Consider the following 12912-nt stretch of genomic DNA (forward strand, 5'->3'; position numbering starts at 1 on the left):
AGATGATTTTACTGTTTTACCTCACTTTCAAATCCGCTTGTCAAGGTGGTAGTTAGTTTACTAATATTGAGGGGGAAAAGGGAGAAAAAAGACAACCCCTCCCCTTCACTCTGTGAAGGTCCATACAGTTTAATTTGACAAACAATTCATGCCAAGCCACCTCCTTAACTGCTTAAAGTGAGTGAGATTAAACGAGTCTTGCAGTTTACCAACCACTGGGTGAAGTGCAGCTTACCTAGAACAATCCATGGACAGAGCTAAAAGCAAAACATTTTATTTTAGGTCTTTTTTTCAGCAATTTTCAGTGAATAAGGCAGAACTATGAATATTCACCAGATACTCAGAGCATAAGTCATCACTCATTCGCTTCTGCAATGAGCGGTATGACAAGCAGAGGGAAGTCTTGATGCTACAGAAAAGCCTTTAAAAGGTGAGAATATACACAGTTCTTTCTTCTCATATATGTGTGTGTATATAATAAATATACACATATATATTCATATTTAAATATTTCAAATACTCCTCTCAGGCAGGAGTGGAGAACGTTAGCATAAAGAGATTATGAGCAGTATTGCAGGCTAATTTGGTATAAAATAGTCAAAGATATTCTTAACAATTCAAAAACTTTATGCCATTTCAAGGAAGAAGCTGAAAAGTTTAAAAAAAAAAAAAAACAGCCTCAGTGAACTCTGACATTTCTTTTAAGCCAACGTTGTAAGACTAAACATTGAGATTTGGTTATACTGATGCTAGGCCAATCCATTTATCAGTTTGAATTTTAAAAGACTCTAAATTTGTCATGGGAAAATAAAAAAGCCTTATGAAAAGAGCTACAAAATGAAATTATTGTCTGGGACTGCAGCAGTAATGACAAAGGAATTCCAGGGAAATCTGGTTGTAACACACGAAGCACCACTGTGCAAGTAGGTTCACCTCAGGAGCCCCATGGACTTGCACAGTTCCATCAGTGTATCAAAACACAGAACTTTGCAGATTGCATTCAGAAAGTTCCTTTCCCAGAATTGAGAGCTTGTGACAAAGATTATGTAGGAAAAAGAAAAAGAAAAAAAAAAAAAAGAAAGGGGTGGGATTTGTACCTTTGAGGGCGTGGACTTATGCTTTTAGGAGCAATACTGAAATGTAGGTGAACTAGTGATGAAGTAGAACAGAGCTGTACTGTATGCTAGCAAAGCTTCTACAGATTCAAAAAAAAAAAAGTGAGCTTTTGCTGATGTTGAAATTCTTTTTTAGATAACATGCTCCAGTTAATCATTTATAGGATATGCCTGCAAAACCAGTCTCTCTTTGTTGGTGACTTAATATGCTAAACAAATATTGATCATCTTGCAGGTAACAGCTAGAAACTGATAATTCAGCTAACATTCAACCACTTATAAAAAGACAAAGTAGTTCCTTAATATATCAGGTACTGAGAAAATTCAGGTCAATTTTAGACTACAAATTTCCCGCACCCTGGATAAATTAGGAACGTTCAGATCATATTGCGATGATGTTGCTAAGTTCAGTCCAACTCTTCCTCTTTCTTAGGTGCGTGTACTCTAATGGTTGCAGTCAAAGAAAATCAACCCAGTTGCTGCCAAAAACCTCCCTTCACACACTGACAACAACTGTACCAGGATTTTTCACATTCTTGTTCTAAAGCATTGGGAATATCCCTGTTACCACCATCCCCAGCAGCAACTTTCCAGTCTTAAAAATGCAGTTACTGCTTCCCTTTTTGCTAGAGTGAAAGTGTTAAAAAAATAAAATTCTTCCAGTGCATGCCATTATTTCACAATACAAGCAAAGGAATAACACACCTGAAAACAAGTAACAGTTAACACTGGCTGTGTAATTGGTTGTTTTCTTTTTAACTAAATTAAATCGTTATTTTTGTTCTCAGTTGCAGTGCATAAGAACCAGTCACAGCAATACATCTGAGAACAATGACACTTCCTCTCATCGTTTTTTCTCTTATTTCATAAACTCTTTTTTTATCTAAACAGAGCTACTAATAAGTATTCTTACAAGTACTACTACATGAAGAGATACATTTTTTTGAAAGTTTCTATGTGATCTACTATGACAGGTCTCTAGAAACTATCATCTGAAAATATTTCAATGACTGCAATTAACAATTGGTCCTAAAGAAAATAAAATTAAAAGATGTCGAGGAAGATATAAAAAATAATATTTATCCTTTGATGATGCATCACAATCTAACAACCCTTGACTCACCATATCACTGTTATTTCTACATAAAGGAGTAATAAAATATAAAAAGAGTAATAAAATATAAAAAATGCAAAACTAAGTTCAAAATCAAATACATTCAAATTATTGCTGCTTTTCTAGTTTTCTATCAGAAAATAAAGTCTGAATAGATCACAGCAGTCTTTTTTTTTTTTTCATTTTTATACCAAACATTTTCTGATATAAAACGGTGGAACTGAAATGTTTAACCTTGTTTAGTGGATGAACACAAAACTGAGCTGTCTTCATGTTCCTGTAGGGATCTCGGATCGTGCCTATTGTATATTATAGTTTAATGTTTTAATTTGGTAATGTGCACAAATGTTCAGAGGGAACAGGACTGAAACAATTCAATTTGCATGTGGTCTCTGAATATTCTTTAAGCCATGCATTTCCTATGAAATATTAAAATGGTTGATTAAGAAAAATAATTTTATTTTATTTTTTAATACAGATCAGCAAATGCTACACAATACTAATCCCAGAGGGAACAGCAATGCTGCTGATACTGCCTTGGCTCCTTCTACACTAAGCATCACTGGAGTATTTTCTAATAAAACAACAACAGCTGTTCCTAGATATATGATGCCAATAACAGTTGCCAGTCACAGAAAACTCATGATAATACAGTCATTTGCCTTTAGTATTGCATGAAATGACAGGTAAAACATACTGACAGAACACAATGTAACACCTGGCATTTTGCTACCCGTTACCATAAAACTCCGAGTGAATCAGTCCCTCTCCAAACGCGCGAAAGCACAGATAATCCATAAAGGGCACCAGGAACAGGGCGGTGTTCCAGCCCCTAAGTCCTTGCCTTGTAACACCATGGGAAATAGAAGAAAGAAGACTCAGCTAAAGGCAACGAAGTGATTGACTCAGACATCAGTAGATCTTTCTGCCCGTCCTGTGGAATTTCACATTAATGTATATATAACAGACACAATTCAGTCAAGAAACTTGCTCAATTGGGATGTTTCTTAGGAAAACGGTATAACCCTATAACAGTATATAACGCAGTGACCACTGTAAAATAGGGTGATCCCTGGTAACTATGTAAGGTTTATATGCAACAGGCAGCGTTCTTGTAAATTTGAACCTGGTAAGAGAAATAACCTTGTGTTTTTGAAATTAATACAGGCAAAAATAATCTTTTTTCATTCACCAACCAATATTAAATCCTCAAGGGTCGAGGTTCCTTCTGGATTGTTGCAAATGGTTACTTAGATACTCTATTTTTATATAATGTATCAGCTGATTACAAGCATGTCTGATTTCATGCATGCCTGAATTATGAATATTATATTGGGTTGGATTTGACGGCTCTTACAAGTAGTAATGAGATGCACCATTCTTCCCCACTGTAACAGGAGCTTTCATAAATTTTTATTTAAAGGTAGGTAAACACTTACCAGCAAAAGCTCTCGGGACAGCCTAAAGACAGATTTCCATAATATTATTCTAAAGAACGTTATTTCTGGGACATATTATGTACTTCTTATCTTTACCAAGACAAAGAAATTGCTTCTCTTAGAGTCCACATTCAGTAGGCTAACAGCAGATCAGAAATGAGAATTCTAAAATGTTACAAGAAGATGACGAGATTACTATTGAAGTAAGAACATCCTTTCCACTAAAACCATAATGCTGAAACACACTGAAGCTGGGATAATGAAAAAGCCAGCAATTTTTAATGTGGAATCTTCATTGGGACATCAGAGTCTCCCATGCCTTCCCTGTACTATTTCTGCATGACCTAACACTTTCTCCTTTCCTTTCCTTTCCTTCTTTCCTTTCCTTTCCTTTCCTTTCCTTTCCTTTCCTTTCCTTTCCTTTCCTTTCCTTTCCTTTCCTTTCCTTTCCTTTCCTTTCCTTTCCTTTCCTTTCCTTTCCTTTCCTTTCCTTTCCTTTCCTTTCCTTTCCTTTCCTTTCCTTTCCTTTCCTTTCCTTTCCTTTCCTTTCCTTTCCTTTCCTTTCCTTTCCTTTCCTTTCCTTTCCTTTCCTTTCCTTTCCTTTCCTTTCCTTTCCTTTCCTTTCCTTTCCTTTCCTTTCCTTTCCTTTCCTCTTCTCTCTTTTATTTTCTTTCTTTTTCTTTTTCTTTTTCTTTTTCTTTTTCTTTTTCTTTTTCTTTTTCTTTTTCTTTTTCTTTTTCTTTTTCTTTTTCTTTTTCTTTTTCTTTTTCTTTTTCTTTTTCTTTTTCTTTTTCTTTTTCTTTTTCTTTTTCTTTTTCTTTTTCTTTTTCTTTACTTTTCTTTTAAACCACTTTTTGCCAATATGAGGATGCAACCCTGATGTTGTTTTGCTCAACATATCACCACCGTTCCTTACAAAAATGTACAGGATCAACAACTCTAAAATATAAAACACCTTTCACAGAATCACTGAGATCAGAAGGAACCTCTGGAGATCATTCAGTCCGACCACCCCCTGCTCACAGCAGGGTCAACTAGCACAGGTAGCTTACAGTCATGTCCAGTCCGACTCTGAATGTCTCCAAGGATGGAGACTCCACAACCTAAGTAACCTGTTCCAGTGTTTGATTACGCTCACACTGGCAAAGTTTTAATTATGTATAAACATATCAGTTGGTGCTTATTGCTTCATGTCTTGACAGTGGGCACCACTAAGACTATGTCTTCCTTTTCTTTATCCCCCTTCATCAGGTATTTATATGTATTGCCAACACCCCCCCCCCCCCCCAAGAGTCTTCTCCTCTCATGGCCAAACAGTGCCATTTCTCTGCTTGGCCTGATGTGATGGATGTTCTGATCCCTCGATCACCTTCATGGCCCTTCACTGGACTTGCTCCAGCACATCTATGTATGGCTCGGGAGCCCAGAACTGGACTCAGCATTCCAGATAATTCACACCAGAGCTGAAGCAATGGATGACCTCCCTTGACCTGCTGGTGTTGCTCTTCCTAATGCAACCCGGGATGCTCTTGGCTTTCTTTGCCTCAAGGGAACAAATTTGCACTATATTCGTAGTAATTCTGTTTTGTAATTATACTGAGCAGCAATACAGGACCAAAGTTGAACTTTGAAAATTACTGAACTATTTAGCAGAGCTCTTAGTTGCCAAATCACCCACAGCTTGTGGGACAACTGTATTTAGTACAGGGTTGTAGAGTCAATTAGTATCTAATCCCAGCGCTTCCATTAACTAGATTAACCTAGTTTCCGATTAGAGCAGGAAAATAGATAAATCCAAGCAGATTTCTGAAAGAGCAAGAAACTGGAGAGGAAGAGAAACAAAACAGACACTTCTTGGATGCTTCCAAAGTCTAAAGCTGAGATTGACAGCATTCTCATTTAGAAGTGTCAAATGAGAAGACTAGGTTGAAGTATATTCTTCAGGCGTAGTGTTACCACATTGTAGCTGATGAGGATTCTCCCAACTGTGTAGGCACAGAATACTCAAACATACTTCCTGTTCTGAGATTCTAGATGGGGTGCTAGTGTGTCCCCCTTCAGTGCACCTAGACCAAGAGGGAAACCATAAGATTTTACTGAGTGTTCTCACATTCCAGTGGTGATAAATCTGTGACATCACCAAGGGAGGAGCCCCCCCGCCTTATTTTCCAGACAATGAGACAACTGAAGAAATAGAAACAACACTCAAGAAACAGACTGATTATTATTCTACTTGTTTTCACTTGAAGAAGCACTCCAGTTCTGCCAGCCAACTATAGGCTTCCTTTTAGGAAATGTCACTGACTGCCATTTATTTAGTTTTAAAAAACATAAACAACAAGATCCTCCTGGAATGCTTCTCAGGATGTGTTTTTCCTGTGCCATTTACTTACTATTGCTCACTAGAATTCTTTAGAATTAATAAAAATTATAAATATCACTAGTATGTTTTGTTCTATAGGCCAAATAAGCAACAAGAAATAACCTCATGCTAAATGGTGACAAACAATGAGGATGACACGTTTGCTTTTTTCCCCAAGCATAAACAGAACACAGAATTTCCCTGACTAATAAATTTACTTTCATTTTAATTAAAACAGAACATTTAGTTTGATTTCATCTGCGCTGTCAAAGAATTAAATAGAAAAATGGCTAGCAGGGGAAAAAATGACAACATTTTCTTTAGTGCCCCAATTGTAAACATAATCGATTGCTACCCATCTGTTCACTAAAGGTGTAGGAAAGACACATCGGGTAAAGCCTTATTTCCTGTAAGAAGGCTTGCTGAAGTACTTTGCTTTTGATCTCGTATCTTCCAAAATGAAAGGAGTCTTTTCAAAAGTGGAATCTGCCAGTTCTCTTTCTATATAACATTAGATAAACTGCCATTACTGTTTTACTCTTCCCATTCTTTTTACCATTAAATCGAAACTACTGAAGAGTGGCTCCCTCTGAGGAAACTTTCACAACGGCAAGTCCACAGATCCTATCCAAGAATGAAACAATATGTGACAGCATCACAGAAGGGTTTGGGTTGGAAAGGACCCCTCTAAAGATCACCTAGTTCCTCCCCCCTGCCTTAGACAGGGGCATCTTTCACCAGACTAGGTTGATCAAAGCCTTGGGCAACCTGATTTTGAACACTTCCAGGGATGAGGCATCCACAGCTTCTCTGGGTGAACTGTTATAGTCTCACCAACCCCATCATAAATAAATAAACAAATAAATAAATAACAATATCCTTATATGCAATCCAGAGACAAGACAAAAGACTTGACTCACTTTGTGTGGTACTAAGCCTAACTACTGAGGTCTGATCAATGCATATAGTCCAGGAAGGGAGTAATTTTGCTTTAAGGAATTCAAGAAATTAATGATCAGCCAATTCTTTTGGTAGTTTATTCCAATTATTATTTGCTCCTGTATTTGGGAATCTTCACTTACTGACAAAATGTCCCATCCTTCCCATCTCTCATTCTTTCATGCTTATTAGGGTTATGTAGCTAAACCTGCAAAATACAAAATGGGACAGGTTGCATCCAGCAGTGCTGAGTAGGATGACTGCCATCACTGGGGAGCTGTTATCTATTATATAGTCACAGGAATTCCCCAACAACTGAAAAATGGACAACTACGTCAATCTTCCAAAAAAAGTAAGAAGGAAGAGCCACAGAGCGATATAATGTGGTCAGCCTTACCTCAAGTCCTACCAAATTTATAGAGCAAATCCTCCTAGGAACAACTTCCAGGCTCACAGACAGAAAAAAAGCTGAAGGAGTAGTAAGTATGGATACACCAAGGGCAAATCCTTCCTGACCAACTTGTCTTCTATGATGAAATGACTGGATGTAGACAAACAGAGCCATGATGACCACTCTCCTTGAATTTAGTAAGGCTTTTATCACAGTCTCCCACAGTATCCTTGTAGTCAAACTATGGAGTTATGGATTGGCTAGACCACAAGGTAGTGGAAGTCCATCTGGAGTGTAAGCCTCCAGGAACCATGTTCCTCAAGGGTTGATACTGATCCAGATACTTTTTACATCAACAATGGGAACAGAATGTGAGTTGAGAGATGGCATCACAGTGGAGGGAGTGGTTAGTGCACCAGAGGGATGAGAGACGCTCAGGGACGCAAGCTGGGGGGTGGCCACTGAGAAGGTTTGGGTGCTGATGGGTCTGATGTATGCAGAGAAGCTGTGGACGCTGGGTCTGTTTTGCCTGGAGAAGAGAGAAGAAGGTGCAGCAGGGAGCTAGTTGCAGGAGCAGTAGGGAAGACACAGCCAGGTTCTCCTCAGAGACACAGCAACAGGACAGGTAACAGTGGTCACAAGTGGCAAGAGTGAAAAATTTCCACTGGGTATGGGGAGGCAGCTTTTCACAGTGAGCAAGGTTAAGCACTGGGACAGGTTGCACAGAGAGGTACGACAGTCTTTTGAAGAGCCCTGATGAGAGCTTTTGATCTAAATTTTTCTTTGAATCTTTGAAACTAAGCTAGATGTCTCAAAAACAGACTAATCCTTTCTTTTACTTTTCCTGTATAGACAATAATATAATAATCTTCAAATTAGGCAAATGCATCCCCGAGAGTTGCACAAGGAACCAGTCAGTCTCCTATTTCTTTTATGGTAAGATCTATTTTCAGTTGGCTCTCCTGAAGACAATAAAGTGAAATTCTTGGCTTTACAGGATTAGCAATGAGAAAAGACAAAATAGCAAGAGGTGGCATTTGTTAATAAAAGGGCCAGATACAGCGAAGAACCAATCTACTTGGTAAAAAAAAAGTACCATTTTTAAAACATTACATTTTTGTGTAGCAGAAAAACAGGATCTAAACCCATAAAAATATTTAAAATGCTGAGGAATTAAACAGTTGATCTTTAAACAAATTTTAAAATAGAATTATCTACAGTAAATTTTTCAAAGCTAAAAGCTTATTATTTCCTTCCAGTCCTTTATATTATAAAGGTTATAAATTACTGATCCTGCTTTGTTCTTCCAAATGATTCAGTAATAGTAGTATTTAATTGCTGTAAATGAAAACTCACTGTATAATATGCATATATTTATGCATCTAACATTACACTGCTTGAAAATGATTATTTTAACACTTGCAATATGTACACTGTTTCATGTCCATATGATTCAAGTTAATACTAGTTAGTACTATTTTCATTTAATATTCATTTGATTTTGACCTTACTTGCATGCCACATTGTACCACATCTAAAAATATTTGCATCATTGGCATTTAATGGAACCACTACATCATCATAACCCAAATGAATAGGCAAAAAATTGATCTACAGCATTGTTCTGTTCTGTCTCAATGCAGTATCTGTTTTAATAAACAGGGATTATTAAATTCTACCACAGACATTATTAAATCTAGGGTTTTATTTCCATGGCCAAGACCTATGTCCTTCAATATGCCATTTAACTAATAACGTATTTTCTAATTTCATGTCTTGTACTGTTGTGCATGTTTTTTAAACCAACCCTATCCATTTTAGAAGTTTCGTAAGTATCACCACAGTTGAAAGTCAACCCGCTCTTCAGCTAGTGTTACAGTTATTAACAAGCTGCTGCTACTTTTACAGAAATGTAAGCCCAAAGAGCCCATTCCAGAATAAAAATTTTCAAAACCAGGGCGTGACTCAGACTTCTCTGGAAACAGCAGAAAGGTTCTCTGAAATCCTCATGCTGCTGGGAAAAAGGAGGAGGGTAGAAATGCTGCCGGAGAGCAGCTGCCCCCCAAGGCAGCCCAAACCCTTCCCGATCATGGGGCAGGAAGCCGGACGAGACGCGAGGTGCAGAGCCTTGCTGTGCGGGGCCACCACTGCTGGCAAAGCTGGTGGCAGCAGGCAGAACTGGTGGGAGCCTGGTGGAGCAACCTGCTCCACCCGCAGCCGGTATGCCAGACCCCGAGGCTAGCCCAGGGTGGGTGCACACAAGCGAAGGAAGCTTCAGGACAACCTTAACTGTTTCTATAAGCTGTGGCAGGGGCTCAAATTTGCCACATCATCACCTGATACATGAAACTTAGCATCTTGGGGTGCAGGGCTGTGTTTTGGTCTTCGTGTTTTTTTCTGGCCACACTTCTACCTTCTGTGGGTAGCGTTGGCTTCAAGATTCATCTGTTAACATATGCAAAAAATGTGAAGAAATCGTTGCTGGCTTAGATTTACTCAGTGAGCCCAGCAGCCCAACAGGACAGAGAAATGCACAGTCCTTAGAATCTCAGAGGGTCAAGCAGTATGCGCAATGTAGTAGGAGGCAAATGCCCTCTGTGAGGCCAGCTGAGGCAGGCTTCAGAATTAACAGAGATTCTGGCTTTAAACTGCTGCTGGGGGTGGTAAGCATTCATAGGAACGTGTTTAAAAATCATCCATTGACATGTAAGGTGCACAGTATTTCCTGATGCTGGGGAAATATCAATAAGCAAGTAGCAGCTGTGACAATGATTGTTTTTAGAGATTGAAATCTCACGAACGCCTTTCAGAGATACCATCAATTTTTGAGTACATCCAAGTGACACCTCATGTGGCTCTTAGGTAAACCCAAAACCTTTGAAAGTAATTTTTGTCTTACACTAAAATCAAAAAATGCCTTTATAACACATTGTAGGTTTCAGTGCATTTTAAACGCTAGTCTGTCTTTTCAGGCAGAACATTTTCTATTAAGAGTATCATGTTGAACTAATGTTTTGAGTGAGAGGCTCTAGAGACAGCATGATTAAAATGCTCTTAATTGACAAAGTTTGAAAGAACAAAAATGTATTGGAATGATTACAGAGATTACACTCCCAGTTTGCCTGATCAGTTGAATATAACTGCCAACGTAGAAGTTGTGAAATGAAATGTTTAGTCAGTGTCAAACTCATCATCCTCAAAATCTATGACACCCTCCCTCTTGCTTCATAGCTGGCAGATAAAAGATGCAAGAACATCAACATATACACTTCTGTTCTTTCTTATAGAGACAAACTGCAGATAAACTCTCTAAAATCAGTTTTCTGCTTTCCTGTGATTAAGGAAGAAGGCAAAAAACCCTGTAAAAACTCTAATGATAGAATTACTATTTCTATGGTGTCTATAGCAACATGACCACTGCTTCCTTATTTCCTTGCTACCATTTTGCTGTAATTCTTCAGTCTCTCAGAGTCTATGTACCCCACTGCTTAATATCAAATGCAAGTTTCATATTCAAATTATTTAATGGAGCACATGATCATTACTTTTATCACTTTCCAAGGTTTTACATTTTGTTTTAGCAATAAAACCAATTTCTTGATGTTCCCACTGACTTCAACATCATTATGCAGAAGAAAGGAGGCGCATACTTTTAGAAAACTGATGCTTTATGCAATTTTAGCTTTTGTCATCATTAGGATAGGATAGAAATGTTCAGTTGGAAGGGACCTACAAAGGTCATCAAAAATTCAACTGCCTGACCTCTTCAGGGCTAATCACAGAATCACAGAATCATCTAGGTTGGAAGAGACCTCCAAGATCACCTAGTCCAACCTCTGACCTAACACTAACAAGTCCTCCACTAAACCATATCACTAAGCTCTACATCTAAACTTCTTTATCAAAAGTTAAAGTATGTTATTGAGGGCGTTTTCCAAATACCTCTTGAACACTGACAGGCACAGGGCATCAACCACCTCACCAGGAAGCCTGTGCCAGTGTTTGACCACTCTCATGGTAAAGGTATTTTTCCTACATCCAGCCTGACCATCCTCTGGCATCTTTGTGCCGATACCACCCGTCCCGCCATCAGTGACCAGGAGCAGAGACCAGCACCTCCCCTGTTCTTCCCTCCTCAGGGAGTTGCAGAGAGCCACAGGGTCACCTCTCAGCCTCCTCTTCTCCAAACCAGGTTAATATCAAGTGAGTCCCTGGATTCTACAAAGATTTGTGTGCAGGGCATAATTGCCATAAAGTGAGCAGCTTCCAGTGGACAAAACTGGATCCCCTTGTGCTTGTAGGATCTTTAAAATGTCAATGCTGACCTGCTTGCAATTGTACATTTTTAGGACATTTATAGTTTAGATTGTACAAATGTCACCATCTACTTGAACCATCAGAAACATGCCACAATTTCTTAATTAAAATACCATTTTCATATTTAGTAGGACTTAGCTGTGACAGAAATAACATTTTTGTTGGCATATGTATATTTCCAACAATGTTAAGGGAATAATTAATACCTTCTAGAGCAGCAATCTGAAAAATCATTTAGTGGTGAAGACTGGAGTACAGTAAAATAATTTGTTAGATGCTTAACAAACTCAAGATAAGGTCAAATAAGGTATTCACAGAAGAACCCCACAGTATATTTAATTCTCCATTAACTTCACTGAAACTCCAGTAAGCTCAGAAAGAGTTCACCAACTCTTTACTTCACAACCAAGATTTTAGTCATGTGCTTTGAACTGTGTCAACATGATTAATTATACAAAGAACTCATTAGTGGGATCTCTTTACAATGCAGAGGTAAGTGGAAGGAGAACTGGGAATTAAATTCTGCTACTGTTAACCAATTTCACTATTGTTTCTATGTACTATTTACATGTTTCCATTACAACTAGCAGTTGGATCACTAAAATGGCAATTCAGCATGCTAGGAGATTATAGAAAGACAAAACAACACTGATGTTTTCAGCATACTATTTGTCTATGAAATCCTCCTGCAATGAATATTTTCTGCATGTGTTCTGCATGTTCTATGAGTAAACAACTATCAGTCAATGTAGCTCTACAAGGTTGTGTGTATGTACATATTTATATAAATGACTGTCAAATCAGGAAAAAGACACCTTGGGGACCAGAAGAAGATATTTAGATATTCTTGCACAAGTGTTTCATTGAAAGAATTAAAGGTAACAACTCTGTTTCTCTGTCAAAGGATCTTATACCATATATATATATATATATAATTTTATTTTTTTTTTTACCATTCTAAAATTTGAGCTCAAAGTGCTGGTTTGAGCTTCTTACTACCTTCTCTGATTTTCTTTCATATAACTATGGAAGATATTTTTAGATTTCTCCCTCTGCAATTTCTCTGTCTTTTAAGTCCCCCATATTGTGAGATTGTCCATAATATACAAAAAAAGTGCCTGTTAGGGATATCACAGAAGTATCAGACCTTTCTATCTCTCAGGATTTGTTGTTGTTGTTAATTTTTTTCATTCCCATCTCCTTCCTAGGGTTGAAACAGAGATCCTGTGATATAT

General features: G+C 37.9%; 1 protein-coding gene across 15 annotated transcripts in view; it reads right to left on the minus strand.

Moving 5' to 3' along the window:
- CDH18 (cadherin 18) overlaps positions 1–12912 on the minus strand; it is a 548209-nt gene that overhangs the window by 263971 nt on the left and 271326 nt on the right. The window lies entirely within an intron of this gene.

The sequence above is a fragment of the Anser brachyrhynchus genome (assembly GCF_964034855.1).
Source record: "Anser brachyrhynchus genome assembly, chromosome: 2".
Classification (NCBI taxonomy): domain Eukaryota; kingdom Metazoa; phylum Chordata; class Aves; order Anseriformes; family Anatidae; genus Anser; species Anser brachyrhynchus.